Source organism: Zingiber officinale, chromosome 4A (genome assembly GCF_018446385.1).
Source record: "Zingiber officinale cultivar Zhangliang chromosome 4A, Zo_v1.1, whole genome shotgun sequence".
In the NCBI taxonomy this organism is placed as follows: domain Eukaryota; kingdom Viridiplantae; phylum Streptophyta; class Magnoliopsida; order Zingiberales; family Zingiberaceae; genus Zingiber; species Zingiber officinale.
The window spans coordinates 77,741,652-77,766,723 of NC_055992.1; the positions used below are offsets into that span (position 1 = coordinate 77,741,652).

The 25,072-nt window shown below is 39.0% G+C and overlaps 2 long non-coding RNA genes and 1 pseudogene across 3 annotated transcripts; all 3 read right to left on the bottom strand.

Annotated features, from left to right (window-relative positions):
* Window positions 1–2,462: 2,462 nt before the first annotated feature.
* Window positions 2,463–4,541, bottom strand: LOC121972454 (annotated as a pseudogene).
* A 7,785-nt stretch (window positions 4,542–12,326) lies between these two features.
* Window positions 12,327–14,766, bottom strand: LOC121973381. 2 transcript variants are annotated; one of them, XR_006109563.1, is made up of 3 exons: window positions 14,382–14,766; window positions 14,092–14,280; window positions 12,327–12,565 (listed from the first exon to the last, which is right to left on the bottom strand). It is a non-coding gene; the product is annotated as an uncharacterized LOC121973381 (long non-coding RNA). The 2 variants fall into 2 exon arrangements; XR_006109562.1 differs by having other exon boundaries at window positions 14,092–14,284.
* Window positions 14,767–24,257: 9,491 nt separating this feature from the next.
* LOC121973382 lies at window positions 24,258–24,740 on the bottom strand. Its single transcript, XR_006109564.1, has 3 exons — window positions 24,700–24,740; window positions 24,514–24,624; window positions 24,258–24,311 (listed from the first exon to the last, which is right to left on the bottom strand). It is a non-coding gene; the product is annotated as an uncharacterized LOC121973382 (long non-coding RNA).
* Between the last annotated feature and the right edge of the window lie 332 nt (window positions 24,741–25,072).

Below are 25,072 nucleotides of genomic sequence, written 5' to 3' on the forward strand. Positions count from 1 at the left end.
TTCTACGATAAAAATTAAAATTTCGATGCTCATTTGACCTAATTAAATTACCCAAGTTAAGTTGATCTCCTAAACGTTCATTAAAAAGTTGATGAAAATACCTCTTCCACCGCTCTTTTATTTCTCCATCGCTTACTAATACCCTATTACATTCATCTTTAATACATTTTATTTGGCTAAGATCTCTTGTTTTTCTTGCTCTCACTTTAGTTATTCTATAAATGTCTTTTTCCCCTTCTTTTGTATCCAATTTTTAATATAACCGTTCAAAAGTTTCATTTTTTGCTTCACTCACCACTTTCTTAGCTTCTTTCTTGGCTATTGTATATTTTTTTTAAGTTTTCCTCATTCTTACAAATATATAATTCCTTATAAGCTATTCGTTTTTCCTTCACTTTCTCTTGTACTTTCTCATTCCACCACCAAGATTCTTACTTAGCGGTGGATGCCCCTTTGACTCACCGAGGACACTCTTAGCTACTGTTTTTAACTTTGATACCATCTTATCCCATGTTGTATTAGAGTCATCGTATATTTCACCCAATGCTTGTACTTCTATCTTCTCCTTAAATATATGTTGCTTCCCATCCTTTAACTTCCACCACTTAATTTTAGGAATTGTATATATTTTCTTTTTATTGATACTATGTTTAAGGCGTATATCCAACACTACTACCCTATGTTGGGTAGTTAAGCTTTCTCCAGAGATGACTTTACAATCTTTATAAATCTTTCTATCCTTCTTCCTAACTATAAGAAAGTCAATTTGCGATTTATTATTCCCACTTTTGAATGTGACTAAGTGTTCTTCTCTTTTCTTAAAAAACGTATTAGCTAATATAAGGTCATATGCTATCGCAAAATCTAATATAGTTTTCCCTTCCTCATTCCTCGTTCCAAACTCATAACTCCCATGTACTCTCTCATATTCCTCATTTTTCACTCCGACATGCCCATTTAGATCACCTCCTATTAAAATCCTTTCATTTGGTGAAATATTTTGTAATATTTCATCTAAGTCCTCCCAAAATCTTGATTTGGTAGCTTCATCTAATCCTACTTGTGGTGCATATACGCTAATTATGTTCATAGTTTCTTTCGCCACTATTATCTTAAGGGCTATAATTATATCCCCTTTTCTAACTACTCCTACAACTTCATCCTTTAACAAACTATCTACAATAATACTCACTCCATTTCTTGCTTTACTCTTTCCAGTGTACCATAACTTAAAACCCGAGTTCTCTATCATCTTTGCCTTCTCACCTGTCCATTTTGTCTCTTGTACACACAAAATATTAATTTTTCTCATAATCATCATATCGACTACCTCCATTGATTTACTAATGAGAGTTCCTATGTTCTATGTTCCAAATCTTAGATTATTAGTTTTCCTATCATATTTGTTCTTATCTAATCTATGAAGTGAGAACTCTTGCCTATTTAACATTACACCCAAGTTCTCATGGAGATGTAGCGGTCCTTGCTGAGACGTTACAGTCGAACCCTGTAACGCGAACTCTTGCATATTTATCACTACACCCGAGTTCTGGAGATGTAGCAGTCCTTGCCGAGACGTTACAGTCGGACCCTGCAACGCGTTCCTTCCAGGGAACAACCTAGCATTAGCACAATAGTTTAATGGATTCATTCATGAAATATTTGCCATAGTTTGACGCTGGCTGACAACCTAACGCAACCCTCCTCCTTTATCCGAGCTTGGGACCGGCCATGACCGGTCATCATGGGCGGAGTTACACAAAACTGATAACAAGAAATTTATTTAATAACATGATTTCTTTCCTAAAAAAACATACATGACAAAATTAGTCACACAAAACTATAAACTTAGATAAAGAGAAAGCGACTATGCTTCCCATTGCATCCTTAACAAAAAAGCATTTTTTTCATTTGATCCAATTAAGTCCACCTTCTTCACAAAAGTACTATCAATCCAAACTTTAACTTTCTAACAAGATCCACCAAGAATAACATATACTTCTTAGCTATATTTTCCTTGCAAAATAGCATAGAGAGATTGAATGTATAAGTATACTTTATTAAAGTAAATTAAATTAAGATTTTAAAAAGAATACAACATTATTTGAATTTCATCAATAAATGCTTTGCTACATGTTTTCCTCATTTTTCTCATCTTTTGAACACATACCAATAGATGTTTGTTGTGTACCTACCCTATCAAAACAATGATAGGTATAGTATTAACCTTTCCGCGGCCTTTAGCTCACCATTTTTACTGAAGTTTCCACTTGTTTCACATTTAGTTTCAGAAATATGAACTAATTTTAAAGGTATTTAGTTAAGAAAACACGCAAACTAAGAATGGTGTCTTTTAAGTTATTTTCAACAATATTTAGTAAAGATAACGCACAAACTAAGTATTATTTGTATCTTTTCAACAGTGAAATAAGATTAATCAGAAGAATTGTGATATGAAATACCTATGATTCAGGTACATTCAAGTTCTTTGATGTAGCTAAGATATATCTAGAGCATGCTTCAAATTCTCAAATGCATCAATCGATACAATTGCATCAAACCTAATATCCATAAGACATTTCAGATCATTAAAGGAAAGATGAAACCTCGATAATTTTGTGTGCCCAAAGGAGCTGTCTTACAAATTAACTAGAAAATAGTATCACCAAGAATAATGGTAACTACAATAATTTCACCTCATAAGTTGAGAAGAACTGCTAGAGCATAAAAACTTCAGCATTGTCATAGAATCATTATCATACCACTGAATATTTGATTCTATAAAATAGAAATTAGTATACAAAAGACCTAACATACGTCGCTCAATAAATCTCGCAGTTACATCCAAAAATCAATAGAAAAATTGGCATAATTAAACAACCAAAAAATATAATGCAATCCACATGCAAATGATAGCCTACATTTCAATAGAATATATTCTGCAGATAAACCTCACAAAGATCAAACAATTAAATGCTCCAATTATAGGAAAAGTGCTCATCTGCTCAAGTCAATGACTAGCCAAAGATTAAGAGAGATGAGAATACAGACCTTAGAAAAAAAAATTACCTTCAGTATTATGGGTTTTTTCTTTCTTCTTTGCATAGGGCAACTAAGAAAAGGGGTAGGTGATATAGACCAGCTTTTAAAGTTCCTTGGTTATGATGGTTGGTTATTTGGTGTCATATATATATTTTTTACACAGATCTAATATAAGTGAAAACAATAATTGATATGCTAAAAATCAACAATGTGGACAAAATTAAGCCTTTATGGTGTATGCTATAGTAGCAAGAAATTCACATATATCACTAAGAAATATGCAAACTAACTCTGGGAAGGACAGAACCAGCATCATAATGTAGAAGATAGTCTAAATCATCAACCAATAAACTGGTCAAAGAATTCATGAGCTATTGACAGAAAAACAAACAGACCAACAGCAGCCAGATTTGCATCAACCTTGATCCTGTCAGCACTAAAGGCAACAACAATCTTACGTCCTCTTCTTCTGCACTATCATTGAGTACATCAAACCAATAGCTTAATCAATATAGTTATGGTTAAAAAAACTTGAAGAAAAAAATGATAAAGGGGCGCCTACTGTCATTTAAATTCATGAGTTCAAGAGCTCCAGGAAATCCAATTCCAGCCTCCGTCTTCGCATACTGCAATGTAGAACCCTTTTAAAAAAATTATCTATGCTATCTGGTTCAAGCAGTGTAGAATGATCATCTATTAATACCTTAGCAAGGTAAATTTCAAAAAAAATATTTTTTAGCTTCTGGATCAAACCCTTTCACTCCCTTCGCTCTGGCAACACCTCCAAGAAAATTAGCCTCGCCTAAACCATTTGATTTATACAAAGAATCATGGGAACAAGGAAATCAAATCAATTTTATGTTAATAAAAAAAGCTCCGAGAAAAAGCAATCACATCCTAACACCAACAAATTTGCTCTGAGAGAGATCAACAGGGAAAAGGAGAAAGCTACCTGTCCCCATGAAGGGAATGAAGTCATGGATGGTGACGCTGACACCCATGTCAACGAACACATCGACCTACCCGTGTCGGATCAAAATTTTAACTAACTCAATAAGAACACCATTCCATTGGAATCAAATAGCAGATACCTAAGCACCAACAAATCACATATGAAGCTACAAATTCGATTCCTAGAAGTAGAAGGCGCAAAATAGACAGAGGAAATATATCATGCAACCAATTCGCTCCCGTGCAAGCTGGCCACGAGCGACCTCGTGGTCATGTGAGGAAATCCCTAGAACTACTTAAGAAAGCTTGTTGTGGATGGCTGTAACGAGAGGAAGAAAGGGTTACCTCATCGTCCAAGTAGCTGCTCGCGAACTGCCTGCACTTGAAGTGATCACTTATTGCTTGGCGAAGAAACGGCTGCCTCGCAGCTGGTGATGCAGCAGGCGCTAGCTGCCTCACTAACCACCTCTCAAGCAACTGGCACTTGCGAACTCCTTGTCGCCTGGCCCCTCGGCAGCGGCCTCCTTGTCGGCGATAGAAAACATCATGCGCTGTGGAGAGGAAAGGAGACAATGCGGGAAGGGGATTTGGCAAGGAGCGTCTCCATTTGTATGGAGCCGCTCCTTCACCGTTTTTTTTTTTTTTAATTTTTTAATTAAAATAAGTTTTTTAAATTTAAATATAATATTAGAGATGTTTTTTTAATTAGAAAAGAAATATATATGATTTGAAGATTTAAAAAATATGAGATGAAGTTTCATGTTAGTAATTTATAAATTTAAATTTTATAAAAATTTAATGGTGTATAATATAAAATATGAAAGAGAAATGAGAATTATATATAGTAAAAAGTATGGGACCTATGAAGGAGTTATTGAGAGATTTTTTTATAGTGGAAAGAGATATAAGAATTTTAACTTTTGATGTGACGTAGACGTAATAACGAAAGACCTCTCAATAAGTTCTAATCGCTATAGATGCCCTAATGGAAACAAGGTAATTAATGAAGTAACTTCTCTTTAGTTGCTATTGCTAAGGAAAGCTACAAAATGTGGTGAGCATAGCAGAGGTAATTAGCGATGCAATATCGGAAATGGAAACAAGGTGAAAATACTTGTCCTGCCATATATTTTAATTCCATTAAAATAACTGGACGTCAAAAGGCGTGGTTTATATGTGAAAATCCCATGTTTTCATCTTGAATTTTATGTGGCAGCAAGGAATGGAAACCAAGTTTATCTTTTGTCCTTAGCATAAACAAATTTACCATTCCTTATGGTCTTAAATGATTTATTTATACTGTTTCAACTTTTTGCAATCATTCAGAATGATCGATTTATTATGTTTATAGTCTATTTCTTTGTTGAATAGGTGAGGATGCTGATCCTTGAAAGAGGGGCAGAGGGAAGAAGCTTGCTTCTTTTCAAACAAAAGCTTTTCTGCATGCACTCTCATGTAAGTTCCCCAATGAAACATTAAATCTGACTTATTTTCTTTATTGTATTTTAGCTTCCTAGTCCTTGATATTATATTACTATTATATTATATTAATTTTCAGGTGGTATTTTGATATATTTGATTAATATATTGTAATTATAGATGATGACTGATTCTATTCATAGTAGCATTCCTGTTTTTTTTTTTTTTTAATTGTTCACAAACTCACACATGTGTGATGTGTACACGCCAAGGTTTAAACCTCAAGCTGTGTTGGAAATTTGGCCACCGGAATGATACATTTTTTTTTTTAAAGTGTGTCGAAGTGTCGACACATGGTGTTGCTTCCAAATTAGAGATGGAGGACGGGGTTGAAGAAAAAAAGGAAGCAACTATAAACGTAGGACTAAAGCTTAAAGTATCATTCCATGTTGGAAGTCCTTGGATGGAATGATATGATTTCGGCAATATGTTGTGTGATAGTTAAGGTGTATTTGGTTGGAAGTTATTTTTGATAATCTTGATTATTCATTTAAAGTTATCAATGAAAATCTTGTTTGATTTAGGTAATCGACGATTCCCGAATAATGTTTCATGCTCGACACATCAGTAAAAGGGACACATAACCTAAAATCAAAAAACTTCATAAAATTAAGATTTTTTTTTATTTCAGAATTAATAATTTTTTTATTAAAAATATCCTTCGATAAAGAAAAAACTTAAAACCAAGGTTATATATAGTAATTTGTACGAACCTACTTTAACTTATTGTGACATGCATTGATCCATGCTTAGAGAATTTAGATAAAAAATTTCCTTTATATTTTATAAAAATAAAATTATAGCAACTAAATAGTTAATTGAATTAAATTTGTAATATTCTGTTCTATAATCAACATATGTTAAAGCAGGTATGAATTTCGATGATTTTTACTTATTTAGTCATTTATCAATTGGAAAGTTTACTTTAAATAGATTATTAGTAATGGAATTAAAAATAAGTTAATTCATTTTTTACTTTAATATGAGTTAGCATGAAGATATATATTTTATACCTATAATTTTTATTTACTTTTAAAAATAAAACTATAGAAATTAAATAATGAGAATTTTAGAAAAATAGGAATTAAAAAATAACCAACATTACTTGAATTCTGCATGTCATAGCATGTCCAGGTGTCTCAAGTGTCAACACCATATAATAGTCATTGGCACGAACGCCACAAGAGATTATAATGCTCGATCAGTATTAAGAATGATAAATAATGATAGTGTCGTCTAATGCGGTACGAGATTTTAAACTTTTGTTATCCCGAATTATGATGTCGTGATAGTATATTTAGATTATCTTTAAGTATTCGTAATTTGAACTCTTGATATATTTATAAGAATTTTTTCTTCAACTGAGGGATATAATTAAAGGATACTGAATTTTTGGGTTGATCATTGCATGCGTTTTCCAATTTACTATGATGATCAATAAAAAAATTTCATAAAATCAAACTGATCCTCTTATAAGTAATCAGTGAGAGAGTAACTGAAATTATCATTTAAAATATCAAACTTTCGCATGTACACATAAGAAAATATTATACTATATATGTTAGCTAATGCACCTAGTTCAGTTTGGATTTAGTTGTCCATATTCTTATTCTAAATTTTAACTCTGGTTTATTATTATTATTATTATTATATATTTTTTGGATAAGTAAATATCATGTGACAAAATCTATAATATAGATCTAGAGGTACTATTCATGTCGGATGATATATCATATCTGAGTAGACCCTTAAGGATCTGTATACATATATTTACACACCAAATATTTTCTCTAAATCTAATTATTGGTGTAGGAAGTATCAGATGATCGAATATAAATTTTGATTAAAGTTAAGATTTTTTTATTGTCTAACAAGTTGAACTAAGTGTGCAGGAAGTTCTAAGTGATCTTAGGTAAAAGAAAATCTTAGCTGAGACTAGGCAGGTAAAAAGTCCAAGTTATGGTTAGGCAACAAAATCCTGGTTCGAGGGGCTAGGGAAAGACTTAACGGGTCGAGGACGTTGGGCGAAATCCTAAGATCGAGAACGCTAGGTGAAAATCTTGAGGGAGATACCAAGTGGAAGACTGGACGGGTGGGGATCAAATGTCCAACATAAAGTCCTGATATCTCGAACGTTGAGCAAAAGTATAAATGGTATGGAGGACCGGTTTGGCAAAAGGTAAATTCTCCTGAGAGGGTAAGGACACATTCCTTGAAGAGAGAACAATAGGCGTCAAACCGACCTAGAGTTTCAGCGAAACTCAAAATTAGAACCGGACGTCCGAAGACAGTCAAAACTTATTATTCTTTAAATACTTGTTGTCTAGACTAACTCTATTTTGCAGAAAAGAAAGATCTAGAAAAGTTCATCCGGGCGCTTGAAGTTGCTCCGGGCGCCCAAGCAAGCTTCAATGAGGGAGAACCCCGGGCGGGTGCCTAGCCAAGTACCCGAGCGGTCTAGGAGCCCAGATCAGCGAAAACTTATCTTCGTGCTGAGATTAAGCACAGTGATTGGTTGACTCACGTTAGCGGTCTAAGCACCCGGAGGGGGTCTAGGTGTCCTGATATGGATAAACTTCGAAGATGAAGTTTTGACGAGAGCTTGCAATGTCAGTATAGTCCAGGCACCTGGGAGGGGATCAAAGTACCCAAACGGGGCTATAAAAGGAGGCTTCGACTAGTAACTTCTACACATCATTCCAAACATCTTCCGCTTCTGCGTGCTACTCCGATAAAGTCTTTACGACGTCCAAAAGCTACTCCAACGATGACTACACTGGTTCTCCAAGTCATCGGTATTGATTTTATTATTCAAGTTATTGTACTCGAATTGTAATCACTCTTGTAACTTTCCGATTGATTAGTAATTGTCCAACGAAAGTAGTCTCACATGCGGGCATTATTGTAGGAGTCGTCACAGTCTCCAAACCAAGTAAAACTTGGTCGTGTTAGTGTTGCCTTTTTGTCTCTTTCTTTATTCAGCTGCACTTAATTTTTACATGAGTATTTTATGAAAATGTGAAAACCACGAGCGCTATTCACCCCTCCCCCCTCTAGTGCTTTACATCCTACACTAATTGCTTCTTCCCAAAAAAATTATGATTTTGAACCCTCCATACATAATGAATCATGGATGACAAAACATGATGACAAGCCTTTGTTAAAATCCTACTCCCTGTATAATGTCATCCAAAGACTCGTATCATTTGCCCATAGGTGGACATCTCTTGACCTGCCCGCAAAATGTGCACTGTCTATCCTCCAAATAATCTTGTCGATCTTTGGTGGGAAATTGACTTTGCGTTAGCATCTAGAAATAACTATATGGCTTGGTGGTACATAGGTTTCCACACCGTCCGAGCCCACAACTTCCTAGGACTAAGCTACCTAAAGAAGTCATGAGCTCAGGCCACCCCATCATCCTGCACAAATCAATCTTCTAGTTGTTGTCTTGTGTCCCGGTAGCCACTAATATGAGATCTCTTATCTATAATAGTCGCTTGATTAGCGGGGAATCTAAGTGGGCTGCCTACCATGCCCAAATGTCAATGTGGCTCAAGTAAGTATGATGGATCCATTTAATCCATGGTGCATCTTCTTTCTCTTGTATCTGCCATAGTACCTTGGCTAAAAGAGCTAATTAAGTTCCAGGTCTGCAAGTCTCAAAATCCCAATCTGACTTCCTCTCTTGGTCTACACATATTATTAGCCCATGACATGGGAGGGTGCTTCGTCATCCATATGAAAGATCTGTAAATACTATAGATGTGGTCAATGATACCTTGTTGTAATGGTAGGATGGATAACCAGAAGCACTTGACGCCTAAAGCATTGATGTAATAAGTTGTGCCTTATCAGCATAAGACAATGCCATTCGTGGCCATGTGTTGATCCAACAAATAAAGGAGTCTAACAGGGGGCATAGTCTAATATCCGAAGGCGCACTACAGATAGCGAAATCCCCAAATAACGAAACAGCATGATGCCCTCCTGAAACCAATGATGGATAGGAGCCTCCTACGTGTAGTGTTGTCAACTCCAACAAGATAGATGATCGAGTTTAGGCGATTAACTTGAAGTCTAGTAGAATCCCCAAAGGCCTGTAAGCATGTAGTCAGGGACCCAACAGAAGTTGTCATAAGAAGTAATAGATCATCCACATGAGCGAGGTCGGGTAGTCTAAGGTGAGTGCATTGTGGATGGTAGTTGAAACCAAGTTGAGATGTGCATAGCTATAGCTGCCTCCTGAATATTTCAGTACATATACCAAATAGGTATGGTTATAGTAGGTCATCTTGCCGCAGTCCTCTAGCTCCTCGAAAGTGTTCAAAGGATCCACCATTGATGACCACTGAGAAAGAAGAAGAGGTTACACATTCCATAATCCATCCAATGTATCGCTCTGAGAAATACAATACAAGGAGAGCTTAATGCAAAAATGTCTAGTGTACTGAGTCAAAAGCCTTCTAAAGGTTGATCTTCATGATGCAATGTGGGGAGATGTGTTTACGACCACATTTCCTAAATAGTTATGTTTTTGCATATGAATGGCTGTATTGGCATTTGAGCTTAGTATCACACAGAGGGTTCCATCTAGTTGAAGAATGCTAATTCACAAATGATGAGAGGATTCAACTACTAATCTTACGGTCTCTTCATGTTTCCTAATTGTACTTTAACTCCGTTACTCGAGCACGCTAAGAATCATATGAATTGGTCTATTAGACAAAGAATTGTTTGTATTGAAGATAGATCATCTTATAGATTGATGATGGAATAGCAGCAGTCATACACTATCAATGACATAGCTCTGGCGTTACTAGTGAGAGACGACTTTCCTCCTAGCAAATTTTTGTGTCTATTTGCACATTTATTGTGTGCTTTCCTTTCCTTTAACTACAATTTAAGGCCATAGGTTGAGAAAAAACACTTTAGCACGCCATTCATTTGAAAAAAATTCAAAAATAAAAGGTAGATTAAAAAGAACAAAGTAGATTTGTAAACTTATAAGCATTGCTAATGTACTTTTTTAATCTTTATACTGGTTAAGATCACTGATAGTTCTTGTTCCAGTACTATATTCTTTCAGGTTGGTTGAGAGATGACTTTTCTTCTCTTTTTTTTAACAGTTTCTGCAGTAGGAAAGAGTAGTGCACAACCCATGCTCAGTTTAACAATCAGAAAATGAAGATGTGATTAAATCAGTCCTCCCTCTTGCAAAGTCGCTCAACTTTGAATTGGTGTCTCCTTTCCTACAGTGGCCTACCCGTCTTTGATGGTGGTGAGTATAGTGCAGTACTCACACAATGTTTCTCATCTACTTGCGAAACTAGTTCAAATTATGTTTTACTCACAATATTAATCTCGCGTTTTCCTGTTCTCAGCTGAGCACTTGTTAAGGGCCGATCCAAAGAAGACGCAGAAGGATTCTTTATTGGATTATTTGTCAAGAAATCTGGGAAAACAGAGGGAACAGGCCATCTTCACCCAAGAAGCTTACGAGACAGAATAGATACATGCCTTATCCCTTTTGTAAACTATCAGCATTTTGGCTCCATAAACAATTGACGAAGCAAGGATCTAAGAAAATAAAGCACTGAAATGGTAGTTGGACCATCATTAAACTTATGAAGGCTAAATACGATATGTTCTTAGTGATCATATTAACTTATTGCCCAGGTAGGATAGAGCCTTTTTTGCTCATCTAACTGAACTTGTTGTGAGCTAATGCCTCGTTGCAGTGGCAGAAAGTTCTTTTTGCTCAAGCCTCTTCCAATTTTCATTTGTTTGGTATGTCTTGTATACCTGTGTTATTTTCTTTTCAATAACAAGTGGCTACTTTATAAGTGTTTGAGATTATTTTAGCATCTTATAGATTTAAATTTGATGTTTTAGACCGCAAAATAAATTTCATCACAAACTGAATTTTGGTTTTTCATAGTAGAATGACACACATAAAATATGAGTAGCTTGAACTTGTTTATTTTTATTCATGCTTATAGAGAAGTCCAAATATATAATGTATGAGAGAGAAAATATAACAAAAAATAATAAAATAAAATAAAATAAATTTCATCATTAAACTCCAGTTTTCCGTGACCATTATTACACCTTAATGATCATGGAATCCAACCATGTTCTCAAATGTTAAACTTTTGAAATTGTATGGCCATCAAAACAACTTGAAAGTTAATTCTAGTGACAAATATGTTGATATAGGGAACACGAGATAGTCGAATTCATTGTGTTCTAATAAGGTTGACTATGACTGCAGATAGTTCAACCAAAAAAAAGTTTTAGTAGGTCAAGTTGATTGGATACTAGACAAGGCAAAAGTCCTAGTGGACACTAGGCAAAGAGAAAGTCCTAGATGTGGGTAGGCAAGGAAGTCTTGATCTGTGAGACTGGGCAAAGAAGTCCTGGTCAACTAAAATGGGTAGAAAACTTGATAAATCAAGGACGTCAGGCATAAGTCTAAACAAGTCAAGAACTTGACATCTAGCGGGAAGTTCAAAAGGTCAAGATCGGATGCTGAGCAAAAGTCCAAATAGGTATGAAGGACAGGATGTTTGGAAAGTCAAATAAACCCTCTTGAGAGACGTAGGAGAGTGTAGGATCGAAACAAACAAGGGAGGGGGGGCACGCCCCAGAGGAGTCCCTACCGATAAAATTTTGACAATATCTCCTCTGTAACGGTGACAATATGAAACATATATACAAGAATATTCACGCAATATAACCATCAACCCACACGGCTGGCAGCCCACTCGGCTGGAATAAAATAAACACCACTATATATATATATATATAAAACAACTCATTCGGCTGTACTATAAACCAACACAACGGAAACATGATAAAGAAAATCCAAACGAACTAAAACAACACACTGCTAGCCGGCTAGGTTTTATACAACAACCACAACCACACAAAATTCAACTCCACATAATAAACTCCAAAAGATAATCGAATTAATATAGCACCAAGTACAAAATATGAGTAAAGAATAAACGAAACCCGATGCAGTCTTCGGATGTGACGTAGGATCGATAGCTAGGACTCTCCCAAGCATCCTTGATTCATCTACCTGCTACTGGCAAAAGAAAAATCATTTTGTGGCGTGGTGAGTGCTGGGACTCATCGGGTAAAGGAAAGATAGTGCATGAACATAATTAAAAACTAGAGATATAAAGGTATACAGTCTCATACGAAAAGTAATAGCAAATACTACCATGTTATCATAATAAATGTCCATACCTGACACCATATCCTAGGCTAGTAAAATCAGAAGTAGAACAACTCTGCTACAGAGCTACTCATAACTACAAGGGTAACATGTGAGGTATATACATATTACTAATAGGTAAGTCAGTCTAAACACACACAACAAATATATATCTCAACATATGTAAGCATATCAGTATAAGTAAGCAATAGCAGTATAAGCTAGCAGCAGCAGCATAAGTAACCAACAACATCAGTCGGTATAATAATAACAGTGTATGCACGGATGGTCACCCTGCCCACCTCTCTGCACCACGACTCCTGTATGGTCGAGAGGCCGGATCGATGACAACTGTACCACTCAAAGGCCACCACTACTCTCAAGTGACCGAGTGGATAGGTGCTGAGTAGCTAACTACCTACAAAGCGAAGGGGGTTCTTGCTACTCTCAGCTCCAGCTACCACTACCCATGAGTGGCCGAGTGCAGCATAACAGGACAAGCAGCATTTGCTCCAGCTACCACTCTCTCAAGTGGTCAAGCGAGCCGCCCTGGTTAACGACTCTCTCGACCGCAAGGGAGAATTTGTCGTTAACATGTATGCAATGATATGATGCGCAACATACAACAGTCATCGTATACATGTAAACAGAAATCAGGTATGCTACATGAAGCCAGTATGCTCAATACGGTACATAAATAAATAACAATCAAAGTATACAACGTTGATATCTAGTATCTGCTAAATATCATAGATGACAACAAGAGACTGTATGGATATAGAAACAAATAACTCAAAGGTTTTAGTGGAAGTATCAAGCATAAGAAAAATACGAGTGGAGTCAAGGTAAAGCGGTCCTTATCCAAAAATAATAGCTCATGCACCAAGTTCCAAAGAACTAAAGAGAGTCAAAGTAAGAAGTACCCGTCTCAAAAGAAAATCATGACAAAAAATCCTATGTCGAGACACCCATCTCAAATCAAAGTTTTGCATCCATATATATATATATATATATATATATATATATATATATATATATATATATATATATATAGTTAAATTCATATGAATTAAATAGTTAAATAAAATCCCTAAAACTAGTTAGGGCATTAGGACATTGATTAACCCCACTAAATATACTCAATTGGTCAATTAGGGTTAGCTCCATTAACCCTAATTACTCCACCATTTTGATTAAACCAACTATCCTTAATCAAACCATGATTTACAGCTAAGTACAGTTTAGTCCACAAAACAAAACCACACTTACTGGAAACCACCTCACTGATCGGATCAAGAAGGAGGTCAAGAATTCCATAAGACAACCTATGGAAAACCTAATTGAGTAGCTTACTGATGAGAAGACTAGAGATACGTCACTGTAAAAATGCCTACCTTAGGATATAGCAGCAAATCGAAAGCTCACAGCCAGGGAGGGTGCCACCGGAAGGAGAAGCTGTCGTTGCTGGATACACCTTTCTAGTTCTCTCCAACCGCCAGTGATGCTCACAGCAGGATTGAACCAGAATAGGGCACAGGATTAAGAACCAAGCCCTCCCCTCTCAATCACAACCCATATCACCACTGCCTTGATAAGGAGGCAAGGCACAACAGAGATCAGCAAGTGCCAGGAAACTAGGGCATGATGGCAAATCAAAAGAGGAAGAGGGTTGAGGCTAGCTTACTCTCGGATCCCTGAGCACCTTCTCATTCTGGCGATTGGGTGGCACCGGCTCGACCCAATGGCGCCAAACAACTAGGGATCCTTCCGAGATCTGGTGGACGACGGTGGAAGAAGGCAAGACGCCGCCGCTTGTAGAAGCCAGAAGAAAGGAAGAGGCCCGATCTGCGCCGGCGTCACCAAGGAGAGAAGATGAGTAGCCAATTGCAAGGAGAAGAAGAAGCTTGGCACAGAGGAGGGGAGAAGGCGTCGGCTGCTATGGTGTGGGAACTCGCGAGGAGAAGAGGGAAGGGTGAAGTCGGCGGTTTTTGGTGAGGAGATCGTGAGAAGGGAAGTCGCGGGAGGGCTCGGGGAAGAGGGGTCGGCGATGAGGGAGCTAGGGCACGGGATCCTGGTTATATAACTTAGGGGTTTTAAATTAAACCCTAGATCAATTCCTTAATCAACTCTCATCTCCGAGTATTCCAAACAGGTTTTTTCTCAAGCCCATAAATGCATCCCCTCAAAATACGTCATACGAGCTCTAATTAAATCCCAGAAAATTTTTAGAAATTCCTAAAATTTCTAATAAGATTATTTTCTCAAATAACCTTATTATTTTGTTATCGTATTTTATTTTCACGCCCTAGAGGAGTCTCTGTCCGAGAACATTTCGGCAGCATCTCCCCTGTACGGTGGACAATCTGAAACTTTTTTACATCTCATATACCTCAGCCACAGACGGCTGGAATAATAACAGAAAATAAAATAAATCTCCACGCAGTTTATATATGTATTCAGCCTCTGGCTGTCACAACCACGCAGTTAATAAAATAAACAACATAGTAATACTCTGACTCGAAATCAACCCTACTCAACTACACTCGTAAAAGCCCAAATTTTCTGCCGTCCAGGCAGACATGTAGTAGTATAAAATCGAAGACAAATCCATCAACGAGACAAATTATATAATATCTAAGTATTCAACATCCAAATCCAAATATAGTCAAGTGAGAATCAAAAACAATACAAACGATAGCAAAAAGATGGAGGTCTGCAGGAGACTAGCAACTGGAACTCCCTCTTGACAGCATCAGCCTGAAAATAACAACAATGGAGGCGGGGTGAGTCTCACACTCAGCAGGTACAATTGATATGCAAAGTAAAGAAATAACACTTAGCACTAATCATGCGTACAGTCTCCTGACAATAATAAAGATAGATGCAAATCGAAGAGAACAGGAGAGAATCTGCACTAACCAGGACCCGGTAAAAGGACAAACAGTCCGAAAGGTATAGAAGACCTATATGCATGTCAAACATAGGTATCCAAACAATATGCAGCATATAAATGCAACAATCACAATCACAAACAATAAATGCATCATGCATATGATGCCAAAGTCATGGTCACCCCTGACGCCAGTCAGCCAACTCACAACATAAGTGGGACCAAGTGGGTAGGGCTGTGACAACCGTGCACTCAGCAACACTACTCCTGATGAGTGATCGAGTGGACGGGATACTGTCGGAGTACATACGTACTCCTACCCCAAATCATAAATGGGGGAGCGCAATGCTCTCATCTCCCGGTACGCTATGACGAGGAGGAATCTCTAACGTGCTACACGCTGCGTCACACTACCCTTGAGCGGATCAACGGAGCACCGGAAGAGTCAAACTGACGTGCTACCACGCTGTATCTCGCTACCCATGAGCGTCACAACGGAGCACCGAACAGTGATGAAACTGGCAATGTGCTCGACAATAATGGAGCAATCTATCGCACAGCATGCGATCATGCAAATGGTGCATGTCACTAAGCATGGTAATATACTAAACCAACCTCTGGACATATAATAATGGGCACCATAATGAATAGATCATATCAAGATATACAGATCAATAAAGTATCAAACCTAGGTCCTGAACATGTGAAACATGGTTATATCACTACCCATGAGCATGATAGATCGGGTACAAGATCAATACGAGATGCAATCAATCAAACAGGTAACATGTAGTGGGCAGTGATTAACCGAAACAAATAGGAAACACAATTAATGCAACATATTATTTTCATTACTAAGCATATCAAAGACAATAAGTCAAAAGTACCCGCCTCCAAAATAACGGTCCAATCCTATGAGGTCCAAATCTGACGTCGAGATACTCGTCTCGCGTCAAGTCCTGTATCACCAATATAAATATATTTTATTTAGCTACAATTCTCACAAATAGCTAAACAAAACCTCTAACTCTAAATGAGTATAAAACCTTACTCATACTATTAGATTAAAATAAAATCCTAATTCCTTTGACACAAACACTATCTGAAATAATTGAATCAAAACCATGATTCATAACATATATCAAATGTCCTACACCTTACCTTATTTCTCAGCCTTATTGATTTCTGGAACAAGGGGTGCTGCTGGTCGGAATTTTCTGCTAGAACCAAGTAAGCCCACAGAACACAAACTCCCTGCTGAAATCCTTCCCACTGATCAGATCAAGTTGAGATCAATAATAAGGAATCACAAATCAAACAACAACCCATCTTACAACCTAATCTTACCTCAGATGTGCCAATCTGTTGACAGGGGTGTGATGGCCGGAATCAAGCAGGGACAGCAACAACTATTAATGCTGTGATAGCCGGAACCAACTAGGTGCCTTCCAACAATCGAATCCAAAAATCACACTACAAATGCATCGACTACCCAATCAAATACAAGTGCACAACTAAAATTGCAACCTGATCCTTACCTTCATCCAGTAACTCACTGGAATAGAGAACGGAGGATTTAGGGCTCCGGTGTTGTTTCCAGCAAGGGGCTACTGAGGCAGTAAACTAGAGCAGAGGGCAACGACGGCATACGGATCCCAAATGGTGGCCACGGCAGAACCCTTACCGACGTCGGAAGCAGAGGTTAGGGCAGAGGCTGCAAATCGACAGTGACTTTGAGCGTTGGCAGCCGTTTATCCACTAAGAGGGGCTAGGGTACGGTGGGAGCTCTCGGCCGCGTCTACTGTGGGGGCGTCGTCGCTGTCCCGTGTGGTGGTGGCGGCAACGGAGCGACGCTAGGGAAGACGACAGTGGGTCGACAGTGGCTCACGCGACGCCGATGCTTGGACAGGAAGGAAGAGGAGAAGGCGATCGGCGGCGCCGGGTGGCTAGGGCATCGAGGGGTGCGTCGGCGATTAGGGCACAGCCGTCGGGCTGTGGAGTCGTCGGGTGAGGCTCGGCAGGCACGCGCGGGGAGAGAAGAAGGGAAGAGGCAATGGCTTCGGGTTTCGGGGAGGAAGAGACCGCCGGCCGGCGGTTAGGGCCGGCGTCGGGCGTGAGAGAAGAAGAGGAGAAGGCTCGGGTCAGGCTCGCGAGGGAGAAGAGTTTTCGGTGAGGAGAATAAAGAAAAGGAATTTAAAAAGAAAAAGTAAAAAAATCAACTTTTTCTCACTTAAATGGGGTAGCCCGAATAGGTTTTTTTTCCGGGCCCCGTTTTTATCCCCGTCAACTCGTTCGTACGAGCTCCGAAAAATTCCCAAAAAATGTCCAAAAATTCCGAAAAAATTCCCTTATTAATATTCGTCATTTTTCCGGTATTTTACATTCTCCCCACTAATAAAAAATTTGGCCCCCAAATTTCAGTATCTACCATCAGCATGTACTAATAACAAATAACAATAATAAATGCTGAACGGTAAACAAAATCACATACCTCAAGTGAAAAGATGGGGGTATCGAGTTCGGATCGTATCCTCGAGCTCCCAAGTAGCCTCCTCATCCGAATGATGCTGCCATCCGACTTTAACCAGCCGGATAGTCTTGTTCCGCAACTGACGCTCTTTCCGGTCAAGAATCCGTACCAGAACCTCCTCATAAGTAGCATCAGGCTGAAGGGGAACTGGAATATCTGCCAGCACATGTGTCGGGTCGGGCACGTATCTCCTCAGCATCGATACGTGGAATACATCGTACACACCTGATAGGGACGGTGGTAGTGCCAGTCGGTAAGCTACCCCTCCGATCCTCTCCAAGATCTCGAAAGGGCCAATGTACCGCGGAGCTAGCTTACTTCTGAGGCCAAATCTCTTCACCCATTTCGTGGGTGAAACTCGCAGAAATACATGGTCGCCAACAGAGAACTCTAGTGGTTTGCGTCTCCGATCAGCATAACTCTTCTGGCGATCTTGCGCCTCTGACATCCTCCGTCTGATAGTACGGACCAACTCTGCATCCTGCTGAACTCTATGAGGTCCCAATAGCTGGGCCTCTCCAACCTCATCCCAAAGAACGGGTGCCCGACAAGGTCTACCGTACAACGCCTCAAACGGTGTCATCGGGACAGGCGAATGTAAGCTGTTGTTGTAGGCGAACTCTACCAATGGCAGATGGTCCTTCCAACAGCCTCAAAAATCCAATACACACGATCTCAGCAAGTCCTCTAGAGTCTAAATGGTCCGCTTTGACTATCCCTCTGTCTGAGGATGGTCAGCTGTACCGAAACAGAGCTGCGTGCCCAAGGCCTACTGCAGACTCTGTCAAAAACAAGACGTGAACCGTGGATCTCTATCCGAGATGATACTCAACGGAACACCATGTAGTCTGATAATCTCCCGGCAAAACAGATCTACCAATCGATCCAGGAAATCAGTCTTCCGGATCGCTAACGAGTACGCGGATTTGGTTAATCAATCAACAATTACCCAAATCGCGTCATGACCTCGTCGTGTCCTCGGCAAACCTACCACAAAGTCCATAGTAATGTGATCCCACTTACATTCAGGAATAGGAATCCGCTAAGTAATCCAGTAGGTCTCTGGTGCTCGGCCTTTACCTGCTGACAGACAAGACATCTAGTTACAAATTCCGCGATGTCCTTCTTCATACCGTTTCACCAGTAGGAACGTCTCAAGTCTCGATACATACGGGTCCCGCCTGGATGGATCGTAAATCGAGAGCGATGAGCCTCCTGAAGTAGCTCCCGTAAGACCGGATGAGACTGAAGCACGCAAAATCTGCCTCGGTAGTGTATAACACCCTCCTCGTCTCGGGTGAACTCGGTCTGCTGCCCGGAAGCTATCTGGCTATAAATAAACTGCAAATACTGATCAGCAGCCTATGGCTCTCGTATCCTTGTCCTGATCAACGACTGAGCAACCATGGTAACCAGAGTACCCTGCTCTGTTTGTCCTTACGCCTCAAGACCCAAATCAGAGAAATCTTAAATCAAGTCTGTGTCCACAACTCGGTGGCAAGCTAAAGTTCCTCCGGACTTTCTGCTAAGCGCATCTACAACCACATTAGCTCTCCCCGGGTGATAGCTAATGGTACAATCAAAATCCTTCAGGAACTCCATCCATCTCCTCTGTCGGAGATTAAGCTCCTTTTGAGTAAAAATGTATTTGAGACTCTTATGATCAGTGAGAATCTCAAATGTAACGCCATATAAATAATATCGCCAAATCTTCATGGCAAAAAAAAAAATAATGACGACTTGCTCCAGATCATGCACAGGGTAGTTCTTCTCATGTTCTTTCAATCGACGAGAAGCATATAAGACTACCATATCGTGCTGCATCAGAACAGTGCTCAACCCTGAATAGATGCGTCGGTGTAGAGGACATATCCGTCCTCTCCAAAAGGTAAAACCAAAATCGGAGCCGACACTAGTCTCCGCTTCAGCTCCTAGAAGCTGGTCTTGTCATCCTTAGTCCAAGTGAACTTCACACCTTTCCAGGTCAGGCGTGTCAGTGACATAGCTATCCGAGAGAAACCCTCAACGTATCTCCGGAAATATCGAGCCAAACAAAGGAAGTTGCGAGCCTCTTCTATAGACTCCGTCTACTCCCAACGGTAACAACCTCGTCCTCCTGTGGAACCACGGTATACTCCTACTGGTGACCGTGTGTCTCAAACATCTCACAGAAGACAAACAAAATACGCACTACTGATCTTCACATCTAGACGTTTCCATCGAAACATCTCTAGAACTATGCAAAGATGATGTGCGTGATACACCTCAAATCAGGAATAAAACACCACGTCATCAATAACGATAACGAATACTGATCCAATATCCTAAGGATACCCAAATCATCTAGCCCATGAAAACATCTAAGGCTCCGCAAGCCCTAATGGTAAAACCAATACACATAATGTCCGTATCACAGACATTCCCAATCCATAAGATCCTCGACAATAAGTCTGAAATATGATCACCAACGATATAAATCATCTAAGCATAAATCCTCCAGTGTGAGAGCAACGCTCCATCACAGAAAATACCACATATGTGGGAGCAACGCTCTACCACAAGAAATCCTCAATATGTAGGAGTAACACTCTACTACAATAATCCATAACATGTATCTGCAATTAATATGGGAGCAATGCTCCGCTACAAGCAATCTGAAATATGTATATGTGGGAACTCCGCTCTACCACAAACGATCCATAAGTGTCCAAGGCACCTAACTATCTAACTAGAGGCTGCACGAGATCACTCAACCACATATCACTGTAGGCAACCAAAGGTATAATCAACCTAGTAAACAAATCAAATCCATAGTCAACTCTATCATCATCCTAGTGGGTTGGTCACCCACTAATAGGAGAATTAGTTGACAGGGTTATACAATCAATAACATAATGTAGACTCTCAGCATTCTACATTCAACATAGGTAGAATCATCATGATGCTACCCACTATACATCTGTCACAGATGCATACACAACATATGTATGATCTACATAATCCTCCAATTAGTAACACCAAACATACTCACAACATAGGTATAAATCATCGTGATACCTCCAACAAATCATAATCGACACAAGTATACTCTCAAAACAATCATATAATGAACAAGATACCTCAAATATTACACCCAACACATCTGCACATATCACAACTCAGATTAGATCAATAAGATACATCCAATAAAACACTCAAACATATGTGCACATTCCACAACATAGTTTTTAATTGACAAATACCTCCAATAAACAATCAGACATGTATGTCTAACCACTCGGGTATAATCTACTAGAAACTCACAATAATCATATGTATAAAGGTATACGACCCAAAAGATAAAGTCAGAATTCAAGAACATCAAGACACTCTCATTTTTTTTATCCTCAAAAATATCAGCCCACATAATATCAGATGAATAAGTCTCTACTCCCCATGAGAACAAATTAATATTCCAAACATCAAATCATTATTTATCCACATAGTCCAATATCAGAGGAAGCAAATATCAATTTTATCATCCTGTTAACTAATCACAACTAACCAGATTTATTAAAATTCATAGGCACACTCAACCGTAAACTCTCTAGCACCCGATCTATATCTGATCACCAACTATAATCATCAAATCTGTGAATATCATATATGACACTCACTATGTCACCATCAACGTCCACCAAATAATAGAACATCAAAATATTTGACACTAATAGATCATCAAAACAAATATCCTGTAATAGATCATCAGACAACCACATAACATTTACTCTCATAAATCATTAAAAATCAACATATCACAATATCTGATCTCATAATATCCATCAACCTCAAATCATTCTCAACAATGATCAAACATGGTAACTCCCAAATGAACAATTTTCATCGTATCGGGTACCCTAATATCCAAAAGATACGAGTCTAAAAACTCTACTGACTAAGTCAATAGGAATATGTAGGTATCATCTATTAGCCAGCTAACAATAGCAGAGGCTGGTATGTGCCTCCAGCTCCTACTAGTAGTAACAGAAACTAAAACTACTGGTGGTAAGATATATAAAATGACCAGAGACTATAATCCTTGATCTCTATTAGAGTCGAGCAAGATCAGTGGCTAACCCATCACATGTAATATGGGCTACAGCAATCAGACAAGTACTAAAGATAAAGTGCTAATACATGTCATAACTATCATAAAATAAACATCATACCTATATGCCGTCTGGAGATGTTCCGTCGCTGTCAAGTCCCCAACTTTTGACCTCAAAATTTCGAACGAGAATATCGCCGGAAATCCAAATAAATCCGAAACGGAAATCTATAACATAATCATATCGAAAATCCGAAAATGCCCAGTTTGTCACGCAAACCCGGCTAACCCGAATATCCAGAATACCAACAACCGGTATCCGATAAATCTCCAGAACACCAATAGCAGGTATCATAACCCGCTCTGATTCCAAATAAATTGGTATCAGATAAATCCCAGAAATCCAAAATACAAAAATCCAACAAGTCTCGCCAAACTTGGCGCTCTGATACCAAGTAAATAAATAGGTATCAGGTTATCCCAAACATCCAAAATACGAAAACAAAAGATCGTAAAACTGTGCTCTGATACCACTAAATTGTCACGCCCCAGAGAAGTCCCTGTCCGAGAAAATTTCGGCAGCATCTCCCCTGTACGGTGGACAATCTGAAACTTTTCTACATCTCATATACCTCAGCCACAGACGGCTGGAATAATAACAGAAAATAAAATCAATCACCATGCAGTTTATATATGTATTCAGCCTCTGGCTGTCACAACCACGCAGTTAATAAAATAAACAATATAGTAATACTCTGACTCGAAATCAACCCTACTCAACTACACTCGTAAAGCCCAAATCCGATTTTTCTTACCTCTTCTGCCATCCAGGCAGGCATGTAGTAGTATAAAATCGAAGACAAATCCATCAACGAGACAAATTATATAATATCTAAGTATTCAACATCCAAATCCAAATATAGTCAAGTGAGAATCAAAAACAATACAAACGATAGCAAAAAGCTGGAGGTCTGCAGGGGACTAGCAATTGGAACTCCCTCCTGACAGCATCAGCCTGAAAATAACAACAATGGAGGCGGGGTGAGTCTCACACTCAGCAGGTACAATTGATATGCAAAGTAAAGAAATAACACTTAGCACTAATCATGCGTACAGTCTCCTGACAATAATAAAGATAGATGCAAATCGAAGAGAACAGGAGAGAATCTGCACTAACCAGGACCCGGTAAAAGGACAAACAGTCCGAAAGGTATAGAAGACATGTATGCATGTCAAACATAGGTATCCAAACAATATGCAGCATATAAATGCAACAATCACAATCACAAACAATAAATGCATCATGCATATGATGCCAAAGTCATGGTCACCCCTGACGCCAGTCAGCCAACTCACAACATAAGTGGGACCAAGTGGGTAGGGCTGTGACAACCGTGCACTCAGCAACACTACTCCTGATGAGTGATCGAGTGGACGGGATGCTGTCGGAGTACATACGTACTCCTACCCCAAATCATAAATGGGGGAGCGCAATGCTCTCATCTCCCGGTACGCTATGACGAGGAGGAATCTCTAACGTGCTACACGCTGCGTCACACTACCCCTGAGCGGATCAACGGAGCACCGGAAGAGTCAAACTGACGTGCTACCACGCTGTATCTCGCTACCCATGAGCGTCACAACGGAGCACCGAACAATGATGAAACTGGCAATGTGCTCGACAATAATGGAGCAATCTATCGGACAGCATGCGATCATGCAAATGGTGCATGTCACTAAGCATGGTAATATACTAAACCAACCTCTGGACATATACTAATGGGCACCATAATGAATAGATCATATCAAGATATACAGATCAATAAAGTATCAAACCTAGGTCCTGAACATGTGAAACATGGTTATATCACTACCCATGAGCATGATAGATCGGGTACAAGATCAATACGAGATGCAATCAATCAAACAGGTAACATGTAGTGGGCAGTGATTAACCGAAACAAATAGGAAACACAATTAATGCAACATATTATTTTCATTACTAAGCATATCAAAGACAATAAGTCAAAAGTACCCGCCTCCAAAATAAAGGTCCAATCCTATCAGGTCCAAATCTGACGTCGAGATACTCGTCTCGCGTCAAGTCCTGTATCACCAATATAAATATATTTTATTTAGCTACAATTCTCACAAATAGCTAAACAAAACCTCTAACTCTAAATGAGTATAAAACCTTACTCATACTATTAGATTAAAATAAAATCCTAATTCCTTTGACACAAACACTATCTGAAATAATTGAATCAAAACCATGATTCATAACATATATCAAATGTCCTACACCTTACCTTATTTCTCAGCCTTATTGATTTCTGGAACAAGGGGTGCTGCTGGTCGGAATTTTCTGCTAGAACCAAGTAAGCCCACAGAACACAAACTCCCTGCTGAAATCCTTCCCACTGATCAGATCAAGTTGAGATCAATAATAAGGAATCACAAATCAAACAACAACCCATCTTACAACCTAATCTTACCTCAGATGTGCCAATCTGTTGACAGGGGTGTGATGGCCGGAATCAAGCAGGGACAGCAACAACTATTAATGCTGTGATAGCCGGAACCAACTAGGTGCCTTCCAACAATCGAATCCAAAAATCACACTACAAATGCATCGACTACCCAATCAAATACAAGTGCACAACTAAAATTGCAACCTGATCCTTACCTTCATCCAGTAACTCACTGGAATAGAGAACGAAGGATTTAGGGCTCCGGTGTTGTTTCCAGCAAGGGGCTACTGAGGCAGTAAACTAGAGCAGAGGGCAACGACGGCATACGGATCCCAAATGGTGGCCACGGCAGAACCCTTACCGACGTCGGAAGCAGAGGTTAGGGCAGAGGCTGCAA